Source organism: Petromyzon marinus, chromosome 35, assembly GCF_048934315.1.
Source record: "Petromyzon marinus isolate PM22_M1 ecotype Great Lakes invasive population chromosome 35, UKy_Petmar_22M1.pri1.0, whole genome shotgun sequence".
Classification (NCBI taxonomy): domain Eukaryota; kingdom Metazoa; phylum Chordata; class Hyperoartia; order Petromyzontiformes; family Petromyzontidae; genus Petromyzon; species Petromyzon marinus.
Genome location: NC_133701.1, coordinates 14,247,980 through 14,267,588, shown reverse-complemented (window position 1 = coordinate 14,267,588; position 19,609 = coordinate 14,247,980). Strand labels below are relative to the sequence as shown.

Below are 19,609 nucleotides of genomic sequence, written 5' to 3'. Positions count from 1 at the left end.
ATAAACCGCATGCGGATGATCGAGAGTCAACTGTATTTTGATTCTGGTTTAGGGTCCAATCCTTGAGTCATCATTGCATCACGTGTACTCTTTTTCCGAGAATAGCATCTATATGGCGAACAATGTTACCACGTAATCGCTCCTCAAACACGGGATAATGCAGCAGCAAGATTCCAAACTAAATTCTCACTTGGCACCTCTAGACTGCTGAGTGCGCAATTATAAGTGAAATTAAAGCACAAGTTGGCCCCACGCCGACTTCAATACATTTAACCTCCCTATAGTGTAACGCGCGTTAGAAACCCCCTAAATGGGTCTCGAGCCTGTGCCGATGAAAGTGACATCAGTTAAGCAAGGGCCCGAGTGCTCGGGAACGGCTCACGGAGACTTAGCCTTGTCCCTGCGGTATGTCTGAATGTAGAAGTTGAGGGAGAGAATGATGAGGGTGACGATGTAGAAGAACACCAACGTCATTGAAGCCGTCGGAGAAGTCGCAGTCGGTGAAGAGGTTGTAGCTCGTGTGCAGTGCGATAGCGACAAATTGTGTCTGGAAATGACAATCGTCATTAACAACACGGTCAGCCTTGTCGCATCACGAGCACCTCACTCGTCATCACCATCAATTTGACACGTCGGCTTTCGCGACCAATATCCATAATTATAATTAATGAGGCTGGTTATAAAAAAACGTCGTCCTCGAATTGTAAATGTAGTGGGTTTACTCTCCAAGACACCGGTGTGCTGAACTAGTAACTAGTTGGCACGTTTTGTTCACGTGATGAACTTAATTGGCTGTCGGGTGGTAGCGGGTTTAACGGCACATTTATAGTTACGCGATCTAACCCAAAAAAAATCACCATCAAAGCATCAGTCGTCATGGCAACAGTGATCTTCACCATTACCCCACAGGTGTAGGTTCAGCTTCTAGTCCAGTGGCGTGCCGCTTAGGTATATAGGCGTGGGACAGCGTGCGAGTGGCCGGGGGGTGGGGATAAGGAGGCTCACATCGAGGATTTGGGGGCGCATTATGGTTCGCGGGATGCATGGGGCGACGGCAGCACCGGCGAAGACGGGGGGGTTGGGGGTCGTGTTGGGGGCGGTGCTTACGAGCTGGAGGATGGTGAGGTAGCGCTTCCACCACAAGTACTTTTGCTCCGCGGGCCCCAGCACGGAGAGGCCGTAGTAGGTGTATATGAAGACGTGCACGAACGAGTTCACCATCCCTATTAAGAATGCTGAGTCACAAATCAACTGCTCGCTCGTTCAATATTTAACGCGTTTTGATCAAGCCATTTAGTTTGCAGGGAACGCCTGCGTTTTGCCGCTCCTGTCTGCCATTAACTTTCTATCTAACTTCCATCTGATTTTCGATACTGTTTCTGTAATGTTTTACATTTTTTTTATATAACTAGCAGGTGTACCCGTTCTTCGCACGAAAGTAAAGTTGTCCATCACAGATGTGACGTGACCGCTCACTTGTGCAATATATTATATCCATTATTTCCCCCCCCCCCCCCAGATTAAAAAGTATACTTTTATACCTTTTACATTGTGTACAGTATGGAAGCTAGCCACATGCCAAATTTAAAGTTTGTAGCCTAGTATAGTATATTCATTATAACCCCCCCCCCCAGCCGCGTATTTGTGCGGGATACATGGCCTACGAGGAGGGTTGGGGGGGGGTGTGACGTCGGCACGCACACTGCGTAACGCTGCCGCATGCGGGTGACTTGACATGTCACCGCTCATTTTCCGTGCAATATATTATATCCATTATTGCGCCCCCCCCCCCCCCAATACAAAAGTCATTTTTTTAATACTTTTTGCATTGTGTACAGTCTGGAAACTACCCACAAGTTTGTTGCATGTTGGGAAGTATGGTAACATTTCGAACAGGCACACATCCAACTACATGTATGGCAATAGGAGGGTCTTTGTGTGTGTATGCGTACGAACGTGTTTTCGGTTTGTGCGTCTTTGTGTCCACATGAGTCTATGTATCAGTGTGTGTCTGCTCTTGTGTATCTCTTTGCATCTGCCTGTGCTTGAACATATGTGTGAGTGTGTATCTCAATGTGGGGAGCAGTGGTGGTGTAGTGGTTAGCGTGTTGTGCTACGAACCAGGCGATCCGAGTTCGATTTCTGCACCACGGCCAACATCAATGACGATGATCTAAACCAGTCCTGGGCCTCCCGTAGGTTGACTCAACCTCAAATGAGTACCTGGTGCGGTGTACACATTGCCACGATGGAGACAAAAGGCAGCCCAGCATGGTTCTGGCCATCCACCCCCCTCGTGTGCCGTGCCGGCTTTCGTAGGTGCTCACTAACAGCACTTGCCCCAACAGTCTGTTGAGGCTATAACGGGGATATTTGTATTTTAATCTGTTTGTGGGGAACGCTAGCACAGTGGCTGCTCAACTAACCTGGAGACTCAACTTTTATTCCCGCTCATGGCCAACATCATTGACTAATATCTGAATAATCTAATATCTGATCTGCGGGCTGCCGGAAGCTTCAGCGACCCTTCTTCTTCCTGCCGCCTGCCACTGCCACCCTGCTGCTGCGGCAGGGATCTCACCTCGCGCCTGCCGCTTGCCTCACTCGTGCTGCTCTGCTGCATGCCAGTGTGCTCACTGAATCACAATGCCGTTGCTGAGCAATACATTCATGAACGATCATCTATTTTGCCCTTTAGAGCTGGCACGGTGCTAACCATATTGTGAATTAAAGCGACGCCGTCAGGATTTTCCTTTCATGGGAGGCCCTGGTTATCCGGTTATGGTCTCGCATTTACCCTCAGTTACTACGCCATTCTGAGTGCCAGTTCCTTTTCTGAGGTTCCATTAACTTGGCTTTTCACGCTAAGATTGCAAAACTGTACAGCCGTTGCTGCATTTTTTTGGTTCAACCGTTCCTCCTAATACCGACCCGTTCCTACTCGTTGCCCTGAATGAGAATAGGGACAACTTAATTTATCCTGGAGGAATATTATGAGCTGTGAAGCTCTTTTTTTCACGGAATGTCAAAACGCACGTCCACCGAAAAGCCACGGGGGTTCACGTGAACTCACCCTGCCCACCAGGAACATACTTCACACACAGCCACCAGTTGATGATCATGGAGGAGTGGTGGTACACGTGCAGGAACGTGATCTGGTTGAACTTCTTCCTCAGGATGAAGAACACCTGAATCGAGGACACCGCCAGCGGTGGACAGAGGAGGCGGGGGGAAACTCTTACACCGTGGGGCTCAAACTGTTACTCAGGGCTGTCACTGCCACCATGGTCTGTGAATGATGCTTGAGTTCAGGGCATGATGTGGTGTTGCCACCTGTCCCGAGGCTTGAACGGGCCTGCCCGGGAATTGCACCTGTACACTATACCACTACAGTCACTGGCGGAGCCAGTGGGGGGTGGGGGAGGGGTGGACAGGCACGTGCCTCCCAATGACCCGATCGAAATCTCTCATTTCGATCGGATCATTGGGGTTTATTAGTAATAAATCGGCATTTTCCAACCCCCACTGCCACTCTGTAGCATATTATTACGTGCCAGGGACTCTGAGATGATAGGACAATAGTCTGAGTCTATAATTGGCAATAAGCAAAGCAGTTATAAGTGACTCAGAATTGTACGCAGTTGCGTATACAGTACACGACTTATCTTAAGGCAAACCTTCAGCGAGCGCGATGCCGATCACACACGGTTCGAATTCGACCCTCGATCGATGGCTGCGCCATCGCCGCACACGCGTCAAATGAAAAGCAAGGGATAAGTCCGTTCTAACAACTATCATTTTTCATGGCTGGAGGGGTTGCCCCCCCTACCTGAAAATCCTGGCTCCGACATTGGCTACAGTACACACGACTCCACTTGCATACACGACTGCACAATTTCATTACACCAACTAAAATACCACGCAACTAAACAACACCACTAAACTAAATTCTCACTTATTCTTGGTTGTTTTGGTAAAGTCACGTAGAAGGAAAATAATAAAAATATAAAACAATACAATTCTCACGACGTTTCGACTGCAACACAAGCAATCATCATCAGGTGTGAAAACCACAGCAAGAAAATTTGAAAAAAGTGGCGGTTTTTTAACGTTAGCACCACGGAGAGCGATTTGGCAGTTTATTCAGATGGACGAGTCCATCTATGTTCGGAAAAGAGGAGGGGGGAGACGAAAATAATGGATGCGGTCTGAAAGCCACCATAAGCGTGAACAATCAATTAAGACCCGAAATGGTTTATCAAATCCTTCCAATGATTGCAAAGCCAGAATCCATCTTCTCGGTTGAAATTGTCTCTGTGTTTGTGTATGTGGATAGCCTCATGAACGAATCTCTCATGGTAGCCAGATGGCTTGCAGATAACCTGTCTTGGAGAAGTCAATGTCATGTGAGCCTACTGAATTATAATAGTGATCTTCCACGGTCGAGATGTTGGTCCTACCGTGTTTTAGGTCTGCTTTGTGTTCACGAATGCGGTCCGAGACATGTCGTTTGGTTTCTCCAATGTAACTACTACCACCAGAGGCAACTAAGTTTGTAAACGCCAGGGTACTGTATGTCCGGAATCACATCTTTTACAGACGGAACCAGATCACGGATTTTATGTAATGTGTTGAACTGGACCTGGATCTTGTGTTTATTCAAGATTTTGGAGATCTTTTTTGTGATCCCCGCAATGTAGGGTAAAGTGATGGTTTTGAAAGGCTCTTCAAGAGGGTCCTTCTTCATGGTTGGAGTGATAGCTTTGCGGATTGTGTAGTCGGAGTAGCCATTAGCCTTAAGAGCTTGGCTATGTCTTCCTGGTCGGATATGCATTGGGCTCTATGGTGCAGAGTCTTGATGAGGGAATTCTTCTGGGATGGATGGTGGGAATCCGGTTTCAGGTAAGCATCCGTATGGGTAGCTTTCCTGTAGACAGAGTGGCTCATTGAACCATCAGGTCTCTTTTTTTATTAGGACATCCAAAAAAAGGTAGCTTGCCATCTTTTTCGACTTCCATGGTAAATCTGATGGCTGGGTGTATGGAATTGATGTGGTCGAGGAATTGGTCTAGAGCAGGCCGGCCATGTGGCCAGATGACAAAAGTGTCATCCACGTACCTCTTCCATAACGTTGGGCGCAGAGTGGCAGTCTGGATGGCGTCAGTATCAAATTTCTCCAGTAAAATGTTGGCTACAACCGGAGATAGGGGGGAGCCCATTGGGGTACCCTCAGTTTGTTTGTAGAAAGTTCCATTCCAAGTGAAGTATGTATTGGTTAAGCAGTGTCTCACCAGGGAGGGGACCTCAGTGTTTAGTCATTGATGAACCAGGTCTTCAATGATTGCGATAGTGTCAGGTACAGGAACTTTGTTGAATAAGGAAACTACATCAAAACTGAAAAGCAGGTCGTCTGGGTACAGGGAAATACCCGTGATTGTCGATACTAGGTGAGTAGAATTTTGTACCGCAGAGGTGGTTTTTCCAGTGAAAGGCCGCAGGATTTCAGACAGAAAACGAGCGAGTTTGTAGGTGGGGGGGTTGATATTAGAGATGATGGAACGAAGGGGTGTATCTACTTTATGTATTTTTGGTAAGCCGTATAATCTTTGTGGCCTGGCAGCAGAAGGTTTCAACGAGAACTGTTTGGTTTGATCAATTAATGCGGTTGAATCAGAAATTATTTTGTTGGTTTGTATGACGAGGCTGTTGGTGGGATCTCTTTTTATTTTTGTATAGCTGCCATCGTTGAGTAATTCTTGAATTTTGTTGTTATATTCTATTTTATCCACGATGACAGTGGCATTGCCCTTGTCGGCTGAAAGGATGACAATGTCATCCCTCTTTTTTAATTCATATAATTCAAAACGCTCATCTTTGCTGAGGTTGCTAGCTGGCATCTTAGCGTTGATGATGGTTGCAGCGATTTCAGATTTTACTACGTCTGCAGCGATGTGACCCAGGCCCTTGTGAGCCACATCTACTTGGGCAATGATATGATTAACTGGTATGTGTTTAGGTGTGACTGCAAAGTTTAGCCCTTTAGATAAAACGGATTTCAGACCATCGGAAATAGAATTGTTACTGCGATTAATTACGACTTTGTTAACGTCTAGCTTTTTGGTGTGTGGTTCCGGTCTTTTGTTGGAGAGGAGGTTAAATTTGGAAATCAGGTTGTCCTTACATTTGGTCGACATAGTGGCAGCTGAAGAGGCAGTCATATTGTCTACATGTTCCTAATCTGATGCGGACATTGTTGCCATCAATAATAAGTGTGATTTGTATCTTGTCTAACTGATCTAGTTTGGTGCGTATAAGTCTGATTTTCTCTGAGATAAGAGCTAAGCTAGTTCTGGAAAGAATTCGTTTCGCATTAGAAGAAGTTATAGCAGCAGAGGTCAGTGAAAATTCGATTGGTATTACCCCAGAATCGTGGCATCTCTTCAGACAGGTGAGAGACTCGATCAGCTGAGCCTTCTTATCCCGGAGTTTGTTGAAAGATCTCAAAGTTATGTGGAAACCCTCCCCCGTAGAGGCGGTTAAATTTTGATTTAAAGCTTTCGTGACTGCAGTGATTCATATTATTGGTTCTTTCGGTAAAGTCACGTAGAAGGGAAACATTAAAATAATAAAAATATAAAACAATACAATTCTCACGACGTTTCGTGGATGACACTTTTGTCATCTGGCCACATGGCCGGCCTGCTCTAGACCAATTCCTCGACCACATCAATTCCATACACCCAGCAATCAGATTTATCATGGAAGTCGAAAAAGATGGCAAGCTACCTTTTCTGGATGTCCTAATAAAAAAGAGACCTGATGGTTCAATGACCCACTCTGTCTACAATAAAGCTACTCGTACGGATGCTTACCTGAAACCGGATTCCCACCACCATCCATCCCAGAAGAATTCCCTCATCAAGACTCTGCACCATAGAGCCCAATGCATATCCGACCAGGAACACATAGCCAGTGAACTCAAGCACGTACACCATGCTCTTATGGCGAATGGTCACTCCGACTACACAATCCGCAAAGCTATCACTCCAACCATGAAGAGGAGCCTTTCAAAGCCATCATTCTACCCTACATTGCGGGGATCACAAAAAAGATCTCCAAAATCTTGAATAAACACAAGATCCAGGTCCGATTCAACACATTACATAAAATCCGTGATCTGGTTCCGTCTGTAAAAGATGTGATTCCGGACATATAGTACCCTGGTGTCTACAAACTAAGTTGCCTCTGTGGTAGTAGTTACATTGGAGAAGCCAAGGCCGTGGCAGATCACTGTTATAATTCAGTAGGCTCACATGACATTGACTTCTCCAAGACAGAGGTTCTTTGTAAGCCATCTGGCTACCATGAAAGATTCATTCATGAGGCTATCCACATATACAAACACAGTGACAATTTCAACCGAGAAGATGGATTATGGTTTAGCAATCATTGGAAGGATTTGATCAACCATTTCGGGTCTTAATTGATTGTTCACGCTTACGTGAACATTCAGTTAAGACCGCATCCATTATTTTCGTCTCCCCCCTCCTCTTTTCCGAACATAGATGGACTCGTCCATTTGAATAGCTGCCAAATCGGTCTCCGTGGTGCCCTACGTTAAAAAAACTGCCACTTTTTTCAAATTTTCTTGCTGTGGTTTTCACACCTGATGATGATTGCTTGTGTTGCAGTCGAAACGTCGTGATAATTTAATTGTTTTATATTTTTATTATTTCTTTTTTCCCTTCTACTTGACTTTACCGAAAGAACCAAGAATATGAATCCCTGCAGTCGCAAACGCTTTAAAGCAAAATTTACATTCTCACTTGCTCACTTATTTTTCCCTCATTAACTCATGCATGTCTCATCTACTCCTACCTCAAAGTATCCTCCTCTACCGGAGCGGATAGCATTCCCGTCTTTGCTCTGATAACTGTTGCTCACCTAATATACAAACCTACAGGCCATTTTTTCAACCTGTCCATAAAAGAAGCATCAGTGCCTCTAGAATGGAAACATTCCTATGTTCGTCCAAAGGGGGCCCTAAAGATGATCCAAATAACTACCGACCTATCTCATTTTTGTCCCTATTGATTAAAAATTTTGAAAAAATTTGAAACTACCAAATTCGCAGTTTCCTGTCCGACAATAATCTCTTACATCGAAACCAATTTGGGTTCCGAAAAACATACAGCACTACATCTGCTGCATTAGACTCTCTGAATCACATTTATAGTAGCCGTGATAGTAAGCAGTACTGCGCCAGTCTTTTTCTTGACTTGTCCAAAGCCTTTGATACAGTCGACCACAACACCCTGCTTAGTAAACTAAGTTGCCTCCGTTTCTTCAAACACGCAATGGAATAGTTTAAAAATTACCTCTCTTCTCGCACCCAAACTGTATTCATAGATGGTTGGAGGTCAAACAGTGTTAATATAACAAAAGGTTATCCATAGCGTTCCATCCTCGGCCCCTCTTGTTCTCTCTTCATGTCAATGACTGACCTGGATCATTCCAGGGTAAATCTGTTTGCAGATGACACGATGCTGATTACTGCGGACTGCTCTCTAGACGACGTGATTGCTAAGCTCCAGGGTGATATCAACAAACTACAACATCAGCTAGTTGCTCTAAAACTAGTCCTGAATACCTACAAAACAAAGGTGCTATGCTTCTCACCAGGATTAAAGCAGGAACTTATTTTTCCCCGATTACATTCCTTACAAAATTATCAAATAGAGCAAGTAAAGATTTATAAGTATCTTGGGTTCATCTTGGATTCAAAACTGGATTTTCAAGATTACATTGATTATATTGGTAAAAAGACAAAATAAAAAAAATGTTTTTCTGTTTTCTTGGTTCTTTCGGTAAAGTCACGTAGAATGGAAATAAAATAATACAAATAAAACGTAATAAAATAAAATTCTCACGACGTTTCGGCCACAACACAAGTCGCCTTCTTCAGGTGAAGAAACAGGACTGTACAGAAGACAGCGCTTGAGTGAACACTGCCAAGCATGGACAGCGTCTTTTAAGCTGTGTGGGAGGAATTAACATATGAACTAGCATGTTCATATGAGGGACAAGCTTCGGAACGGAGGAGGGGGGCTGGGTAAAAAAGAAGAAGAAAACAGCCACGGTGCGCTGCTCTGTCCTGTGTTGCGTTATAACTATGCTATAAACTGGACTACTATACAATACAATATTATACCTTCCAATCTAAACTACAAGGTATAATATCATATCCATAGACAAATTCCACCTTTGAATTGTACAATGCATTACTATACACTACCCTATACTTTAGACTATAAAATATTAGACTTGTAATATTACACTACGTCTTATTCTATCAACCCATCTGTATACCACACTGCTGTATATTCACTATACAATTACGATACTATATATTGCCTTATGAATTATGTTAAACATTACAATGTTATACTATTTATTATTATACAACATGCTATAAACCATACCATTGACAGTCGTGTGAAAGGTATTAAGAGGCAGTGCCAGCGAATGGACTGCGGTCTGAAGGTCACCGTAAAATAAATCAATTAAGAACCGAAATGGTTTATAACATCTTTCCAATGGTTACTAAGCCAGAATCCATCTTCTCGGTTGAAATTGTCTCTGTGTTTGTATATGTGTCCTCTGCCTGCCGGTGTGGAGACGCCGGCAAGCATAGGACGCGTCTCTCCTTAAGTTGCGCCGGCGTGTCAGGGAGACCGCCGATGGCACGGCTCCACGAGGTGTCGCCTCGTTTGTCCTACAAGGCGGGCTGCTCATGTATTGGGATGGAGGATTGCGCCGTTATGCTATTGTTGTCCCTACCGCCCTGCGTGGCGAGGTTGTATGGGCTGTGCATAAACGATTGTTGCATCTCGGAGTGCAAAAGACGCTGGCCGCTCTTAAATTGGACTTTTATTGGCCAGCCATGGCCTCCGACATCGACGATCTGCTTAAGGGCTGCGTACAATGTGCCCGGTGGAAGCTGCCAGCGAGATCCTATTGCCCTCCGCTGCAATCCATCCAGGTGTCGCGTTTTAACGAAATTGTTGCCCTCGATATTCTCGGGCCATTTCTTACTTCCATACGTGGAAATAGGTACTTGCTCGTGGGCGTTGAGTATTTCTCACACTGGCCTATGGCCTGGCTGCTCCCGAATCAATCGGCTGTGACTATTACCGAGGCGTTCCTCAATAGCTATGTTCTGGATAAGGGTGCCCCCGAGCGCCTCTTGATGGATCAAGGTAAAAAAATTGCATCCAAGCTTCTGCGTGAGGTTTGCGATTTGCTGGGGATGAAAAAGGTATGCACATTGCTGTACCACCTGCAACCAGATGGCATGGTCGAACGCCTACACCGGACTCTGACCTCCATGTTGAGTCACTTGGTCAGCGAGTCACAAGTCGATTAGTGCTTGCATATTCCTGCGGTTCTCGTCGCTTATAGGATGACCCTCACACATCCACCGGCTACTCTCCTTTCTTTTTGATGTATGGGAGGGAGTATGATCCTCCCATCGATGTGCAGTTACAAGCCGCGCCCGCCGCGAAAGTGTCCAAAATTTCTGATTCAGTTCGTTTCACTCTTGCCAAACTTTCCGAGGCGTGGGAAGCTGCCAGTGTTAACTGCCTGGCCAGACAGTTGGCCAACGAGCGGCTCAAGGGAGCCCGTATTTCCCTGTGCGATTGGTCTCCGGGGGACAGGGCCTGATTGCATTGTCTGCAGGTGCCAGTGGGCACATCTCTCAAAGTGCTGCAACCATGGAGAGGGCCGGTTGATGTGGTTCGGGTCGTGCACCCGCAATGTGTCAAGATTAGGTTTGGTAAGCGGAGCTGGTTTGTGCACCCCTCTCATCTTAAGCTGTTTATTGCGCCGTGTGAGTTTGTTTCATCTCCATATCGCAGGAGCTGAGTGTCGGGTGTGCCCGATGAGCCGGGGCGTGCATCTGCCGACGCTGATCCTCAGGAGAGTGTTTTTGTTCCGCCCCCAGGCGCTGCGCAATTGATGCCTCACACGCGGCCGCTCGTGTCGGCCTCGCGTACTCTGGACATGAAGGACCCGACGACCCGGCCTACTGCTCTTCGTGAGGAGCCGGTTTGTACGGGTCGATCCGCGGCGGATGCAACGAGAGGGGAGGGGGAGGTCGACCCGGCCGGTCGAAAACGACCGGAACCCAGGCAATCGCGATAGGGCATCGGCGTTCATATGGTACGATACGTAACTTGGAACAAAAAATCCTGCAGCATCTCAAGCCAGCGTCACAATTGACCTAAGGGCTGATCCACACACAGCGCGTACTGGAGCACCGTGTGATCGGAGAGCACCTCGAAATGTCTCCCGTGCAAGTATGGCCAATATTGTTGCACAAAAACCACAATGGCCAATAGTTCTCGGCGCATTACGCAGTACCGCTGCTCGGCAGCAGACAGCACCCTGCTACCATACACGACCACGTGCTCCACGCCATTGACAACCTGGGATAACACCGCACCAATGCCGGTATTACTGGCATCCGTGTCCAACATGAATGGCAACGAAAAGTCGGGATAACGAAGAGGAGGGGCATTAACCAGCCCATCACGAATGGAGCGGATCGCAGCTTCCTCCACTTCTCCCAATGAAATTTTTGGCCTTTAGCTGCCAATGCGTGGAGAGGTTTTGTAATAGATGCGAAACCCATGACAAATCGGCGATAGTAAGAGGCAAAGCAGATAAAACTGCACACCTCGCTGGCCAAGGTGGGGGTCTGGCCACGTACGAACGCAAGCAGTTTTCTCCGGGTCTCTTGTGATGCCCGATTCGCTAACTATATGGCCCAAGTATTGAACAGATTTTTGGAGCAGATGACCTTTTTGGGGCTTGAATTTCAAGTCGGCCGCACGCATCTTAACTAAAACAGCCCGCAGGCTATCCAAATGCTCATCAAACGTGCGACCGAAAACAATGACGTTCAAATATATTATGCACGAATGCCACTGGAGGCCCGCTAAAACGAACCCCGTTAGACGCTGAAAGGTGGCCGGCGCGGAGTTGAGCCCCATCGGAAGCCGGTGAAACTCAAACAACCCTTGCGGTGTTCTAAAAGCCGTCTTGGGCCTTGAAGCCTTGTCAAGCGGCAGCTGCCAAAAGCCCGACAGCAGGTCGAGGGTGGAAAAGAACCACGCGGCCGCTTAAAGTGTCCAACGAATCGTCCATACGAGGCAAGGGGTATGCATCCACAACAGAAACCTTGTTAAGCTTGCAGAAATCAACACAAAACCGCAAACTGCCATTGTGCTGTTTAACAAGTACGATCGGAGCACCCGATGGACTGGTGGATGGCGAAATTACATCTGCGGCCAACATCTCATCAACCGCCGCCCGAACATGTTCCTTTTCGGCTGGGCACAGGTGGTAAAGATTCTGACGAATGGGAGCGGCATTTCCCGTGTCAATATTGTGGCTGAAAAGGGACATGCGACCGATATCAAATTTGCTTTTACTAAAAATGTCGGAAAATTCTCGCAGGAGCTCTCTCAGCCTCCCCATTTGTCTCACAGATAAATCGCTGCATTCAGAGCACAGTCCATCCATCCAGCCCTCATTCACATCCCGAGGTTTGTGAGCCCGAACGCTGACCCCGACCTTCCCCACGACATCCTTCTCCGGACACGCCGGAGACACATGCGCAATCACGGAACCCTCCTAAATGACCGTCATGTCCGACCTGGCATTAAAAACTTGTATGAATGGTTCCTGGTCCCGGGACATCAGCGTCTGAGCCGCTACGAGTGACATCCCCCGACTAAGCTTATTTGAGGGACCCAACACAATACTGTCCTCCTCAGCATGCACTTTGAGCGGTTTACGCAATCGAAGGGGCACAAACATTTGCGCGCCGGGTGGAATCCACACCGTTCGGCATGCAAGCGCTTGCACCATGTCGTTAGCAGAACACATGCGGGTCGGAGATGGGAGAAATGCCATATGCTGTCCCGACGGCAATTCCAAACAGCTCTGGTCGATACAAATCTTCAGGGGCATTTTGCCGAGGAAATCAGTCCCCAGTAAGCACGGAACAGCCAGGGCGGAAGAAATCAAAACATGGCCAGACAATGTGACATCGGCAATGGGTAACTCAACAGTTATGCGACCGATCATCCCCAACGATCCGCCGTTGGCGGCGAAACATGAAGCATCCACCGGCTCCAAACCCGACACCGGGGGGGGCAAAATATTGTAAATGAGGTTGGAAATAATGGTTGAAGGCATGCCGGTGTCAACTAGCATGTGAATCTCAACCCCCTCAATGAACTCAAGCACAGCCGACGACCCCACGGCCGCTGCAACCACTCGATGTGCCAGCTCAGACCACTGATCCGGTCGGAGCGGCTGCGGGTCGCGAACATGCACCGACTCCCCCTGAACCCGCGCGCGACCTCAACGCAAATCAGATCCCCCCCGATGGGTGAAGTGAACCCCGGGGCCGAGTGTGGGGTGTGCCGAGACTCGCCTTAGGAAGCTGGGAGTCGTAGGAAGGCGGACGTCCCGGGGGCTACCATCGAGGAACCCGGCAGTGGGATTTGACGTGTCCCGGCAGGCCGCAGTTGTAGCAGGCGACCCGTCCACTGCTGGACTGGGATGATGCAGACCTCGTTCACCGCCGGTCGTCCCGTCGCCGATCGTCGTCACCCCGACGAATGCCGCTCCGCTGGTGCAGCGAGCATGCAGGAGCAGGCTCCTCGTCTGTGTGGGGCCCGGGCTCCGTGGAAGACGTAGCGCATGCCACCAACATCGTGTCACGTTGCATGGTCTGCTGCGCCTGTAAACACCTGGTGATCTTGAGTGAAGACACCTCACCGTCCTCGGCGGGGAGCACAGTATGGAGGTCGTTCGCGACTCCCAACATCTTCTCGAGGACCAAGGCGTCAAGGCCGTCGTGGTCCATTTTTGGGAACGCGGCCTGCGCCAGCGCCAAGAGCACACTTCGGTAGGCGAGAGCTGACTCACCATCCCCTTTGCGTCTTACGGCGAACTTCTGGCAGGTGTTCAGTGGAAGCTCGAAAACAGCAGCCATCTGCCAAACGCCTGCATGCGGTGGACCTCTCGGATGGCGGGATGGCGTGGAACGCTGCCAATGCATCGTCGTCTGGGGCGGCGGGCAGCGCTTTCAGAGCGTCCGCCTCCGTCCATCCCGCGAAGTCGGCATTGGTGAGAAATCGCCGCTTAAACGCCACCCAGTCGCTGCTGGTGGCAACAAATTATTTGATGAAGGGCAGTCAACGGCGGAGAGACTGAACGTAAATCGACGAGGACGCCCCCACTTCAAGCTTGGCAGGCTCAACGCTCTGCACTGGTGGACAAATGGCGCCTGCGAGTGCAGGCAGCATCGATGGCATTCCCGCCTTCTATGAAATGGCGGCCGAGTCACCCCGTCTGGACAACTCCGCCGCTCTCTCCTTCACCATCGAGGACAGGGAACGCATCTCGACAAGGATCGAGGATGCTGCTTAAAGGAGGTCAGCAAGACGCCTGTGCGTGTCCCTGATGAGCGTCTCCAATGAAGGCGAGGCGCCGCGTGCCCTGACTGTGCTCTACTCTGCCGGCAGCGCCTCCGCTCCTTCTTTGACGGCCGTGGGCGGAATTAGCTCGTCGTCATCTTCGTTGTCCGACGCCTGTACACGAACTCTGCGACGTGTAGGCATGACTTTGCAAGTTGGCCACTTTTGACACCAGTTGTAGTGAGTCCAACTGAATCGCAGACGTTGTCTTGGGAGCAACACTATTTATTAAATCAACTCAACACACAACATAATGTAACCTACACTCAGGTGTTGAACGCCCATCTAACCACGCTACAGCAGAACTAGACACGGTCCCGCGATCCCGGTCCAGACCACGAGCTGGGTCTCGGACCGCGTGGCTAGAGGCTTTTTCAACCCGACATGGATCTTCACTCACCAACAGTCAAGAACTCCGAGCCCCACACGGGCCCTGTTGTATATATAGGCCTTTTTCCAAAAAATTATATTAAAAATAATTCTGCCAATGTTTTTAAAAATAATCGATAAAAAATTAAAATAAAACAAACACCCTCAAACCCGCTACCTCCCACAAGCACCAAGCATCTGGAGGTCGTAAAAGGTCATTAAATAATAAACTCCGGGGCAAAAGGAAGGTTAACGACGATCTGCAAAATCTCCAGATTGTCAAAGGACCGCATGCCATGACCTCCCCGGACTTTTTGGACAGTTCACAAACATATCTCCAGAGCCATAAAAACAGGCACATAGCAGAGACAAACGGACATTACAACTGGCGTTTTTTTTTACAGCAAAAGTTTGAAACTCAGCAAAAAGAACAAATCGACGATATAGACTGCAGTCTATATTAGTGGCTTTATTATTACTTATTTTATTTCACCCTTATTCAACTCATATATTGTTTCTTATTGTATCTTTCTATCTACGTTACTTAACCAAGAGAACCAAAGTACATGAGTTCCTGCAATCACGACAGCTTACGTCCAAACTAAGCTGTATCATTGACCTTAGGATATCAAAATATAACTCGAGAATAAAAGCACGAATCCCTGATACAGACAGGGAATCAAAAGTTAATAAAACCCTTGAAATACCGGAGGTAACATCTAATGACGTCACACATCTTGGTTAAACATAAACCAAATAATACTCACGAGATATTTGACGGGGGTAACTCATAAGAGATGCAAAATAATAAGTCTTACATACAAGACCAGATAATATGTATTCCATGGAATCAGAGCCTCCCCGACCACCTTTGTCTTCCAACAATTTTGATACATATTAAGGGTGTCTTCTCTCGAGTAGGAAAGGGGGGGGGATGCAAACAAACATCCATTTTATGGAAAGCAGTCACTCTGGGGTCACCAAGAGAAGGGGGGGGGGCAATCAGGCACGGCCATGGAGAGAGAGCATGACAGAGGGCATCTGTTTTTTTTCTTTCTCGAAAGAGACGCGGAGAGAGGGGAGAGAATTTCAGATATAACCAACGACACAGATCATGCAAGTTGAGTGCTACGACAAGCGACAGAGAGTACTGCGATGGGCAGGCTCCGGGGCATGGCCTCGACATTAGCAATGAGTGTTGTGTCTCGCAGAGAAGAGGGGCGAGGTGATGCTCAGTGCTGAGTTCGGCATGGACCGACAGAGTATCGCTGGAAGTTTTATTCTACATTTATCCTGATGTTTTGAGTCGCTTGCAAAGTCAAGGATTGCGATAAGTTTTGTTGTACTAAGCTTTCACAGTTGTTTAAGAGGTATGCGAATACAATTTACAAGTTTTGAGAGTGAGTGCCAGCTCCCACGGGCAGCTGCAGCTCGAGTTGAACTGATGAGCAACGTCAAGCAATCAACCTCGAGAAAGGGCGGAGAGCGCCAAGCATCGACCAAGCCAGCATCGCAGAGAACCAGCTGCATGTGTAATCGTGCACTGCCAGAGAGCACGGAACAGGAGAGAGCACGCAGCTGCGCCACCAGCACCACCGAGCAAGGGTGGCATCTGCCAGCGGACAAGCGGCGAGTGCTATTGAGCACCTTCAAAGACAAGCATCGTACCAACTCAGCTCATCCAGCAGTGACAAGAGGGCCATCTGTCAGCGGACAAGCGGCGAGCACTACGAGCACCTTCAAAGACAAGCGTCGTGTCAACTCAGCTCATCCAGCAGGAAGAGAGACCTGAACAGCCGCCTGTGAGGAAGAGGAAAGCGCCGGCGAGAGTGCCGTGGGTTCAACCCCACACACCGACCAGCACCAGCTGGGAACCAGTGACAAGAGTGAGGAACGGCGGCCAGCGGACGAGCTGCGGGTGCTATCTGACGACGGAATCAATGCGCACCGCCGACGGCGAGCGTCGTGCCGACTCGTCATCCAGAAGCGGACAAGCAGCTGCAGACAACCCCCCAGTGCGAGAGAGAGCAACGAAGCCGTTTGTATGACACGCCCACCCTCACACACTCACCACCCCGCAGGAAACAAACTCAATTTTGGTACAAGGAATGCCCAACCTCGGCGTCTGCTTTACGCAAATAATTGATCAAAGAAGAGACATGCACACAACACGCATATCGGGACTAATAAGATTGTTCCAAAAAGTTATCTTTGTTGTTTCAAGAAGGGTTGCCATTCCAAGGTGGTGCGTTATAAATTAGCTGATGATGAAGAACATTGCTGCCCATTGAGTTACATGGAAACGATTGTTAGAAGTATTTTACACAATAAAGGTTTTTGGGTTAGATCGCGTTATTTATAAATGTGTCGTAACCCTCCACTACCTGACACGGCCAATCAGCAAAAAAGCGTCACGTTGACAAAAGACAAATAATTCACTACTTTAGCCCACCGGTGTGTTGAAGAGTGAATCCACAACATTTACAGTTTGAGTACGACGTTTCGCTGGTAATTACATTCAGCATCATCGGGCAATTCGCCAGAATGGTAAAGCCCTCACTTGCTCCCGGTCTTAAATAGAGCAGCAGGGTGACGTCATCATTTAACTCATTTCAGGTGCAGTGAGTTGAGGCGGAGGGGGGTATTGTAATTATATAATCGATTGGTAATCAGTCAATGGTTATGATTAGTAATGAGTTGTAGATTAGTAATTAGTTGTAATGTGTGTTATTGTGACTATATGCTACGTTAGTAATCCGTTATTTAGTATGTGTTTCCCCTATAAGGAATTGTAACATGTATTATTTAATAATACGCTTCCAAGCCGCACTAAGCCTGTAGCTGTCAGAGCGATTAAAGTTATTTCTATTCCTCTCAATTTCAATGGATTATCTAATTAGTCTTTGCCAGTAATAATTAGTTTTACACAACACTTCAACGTTATCAAAATCAATTGAGTGTCCTTGTTGACAAGCATGTTCTGCCACTGCCGACAGTTGTGTTTGAGATAATTTAATATTTCTTTGATGTTCTTTTAGTCGTATGCTGATGTTACGTCCCGTCTGTCCAATATAGCATCTGTCACATAAACAATTAATCCGATATACACCTTCTGTTGATAATTTAGGTAATGCGTCTTTAGTGCAAGATACTAGTTTTGAATTTTGTGTACTGTACCAAATCTTACTGTAATCATCTCAATGCACAAAACCCGGCCATCTAGTTCACCATGGAAATGGAGGTGAATAACACACTCCCGTTCCTAGAAATTTTGCTTGGACATGGCCTAAACTGTAAAATAACACAGCGTTTACACAAAGCAAACGCACACTGATGCCTATCTGAATGCAGATTCGCATCATCATCCAGCTCAGAAATCCTCTCTTGTCAAGACGCTCATACATCGGGCTAAAACTGTGTCAGATGGTGAAAGTCTAGCGAGAGAGATCAAACACGTTAAAGAAGCACTACGACAGAATGGCTACAATAATACTCAAATTAACAGAGCACTGAATGCCAAATCACGATCGCAAAGCAATACTGCTGAAAGCGATCAGATTGTTAAAACAATAAAAATTCCATATATCTCAGGAGTAACTGACAAATTAGCCTGTGTTTTGCAAAAGCAAAACATTACAGTAAGATTTGGTACAGTACACAAATTCAAAAACTACGTAATCATTGAGGGTTAAATGTACGGATCAATGGCGAGAACATCTCCAGGAGTACTGTGTTGACAATTCCAAGCATAAGAGTTTGCATATTAGAGTGTGATGTTTTTAGTTAGAAATTAAAATTGCTTAACACAGAAGAGTCTGAGTGGTGCCTTCCTAAGCTCATGCATAATAACCTCAATTATGAGAACTGTATCCTGCAGTGAGATTTGAATTTGGAGACCTGACATAAACACACTAAGACATAATCAGTAAATGTTAAAGCGAGAATAATTGTATTATCCTGCTTGATAATACAACCCTAGACAACGAAGCCAAGCTTAATCAGCATAATTACATCACACTTGCATAACTTCATACAATTCATCGTATTATCCCGATTGATAATACGATCCTAGACAACGAAGCTGAACCTAATTATAATAACAACATACATGAGCATAGTCACATATATTTGCATAAATTAATACAATAACACCTCCCTGATTAGCATCAATTATGTGCATAATTACATACATTAGCATAATTTCTGAAAATTACGCATTTTTATTTTATTTCATTTTTAGTATTTTTATTATTTTTTAAGACCCGGCATATACAACAGCCCCCCGTTATATCGACCCGGGCTGGGGCTGGCTCCACCTCTTGCCCCACCCACCTTCTAGATCTCTTGAGCTCTTTCCTGAAGGCTTCCGAGAGCTCCTCTATATGACGTGACAACCCAGCGGCCCACGTCCACCGGTGGCCCCCCTTCAATATAATCTGGTCACGTGTCGGCAGGTCAACCAGCGTACCATGCCCCAACGTAACCCTGGCTGGCTGACACTCGCTCCCTCACCGGGAGCCCGCACCGCACACTGTACATGGTGCCTCTGCGCTAACTAGCGCTCACCCAAGCCCTGTTAGGGCTGGTACTACGCCCAGTAGCCGGGCTGCACGTAATGACAACATTATCCGCCGTTGCCTCGCAAGGCCGGAACCACAGAGTGACATTCACAGTCACTACATTAT

The 19,609-nt window shown here is 47.1% G+C and overlaps 1 pseudogene; it reads right to left on the bottom strand.

Moving 5' to 3' along the window:
• Positions 1-347: 347 nt before the first annotated feature.
• LOC116957753 (very long chain fatty acid elongase 4-like) lies at positions 348-14,699 on the bottom strand (annotated as a pseudogene).
• Positions 14,700-19,609: the final 4,910 nt, after the last annotated feature.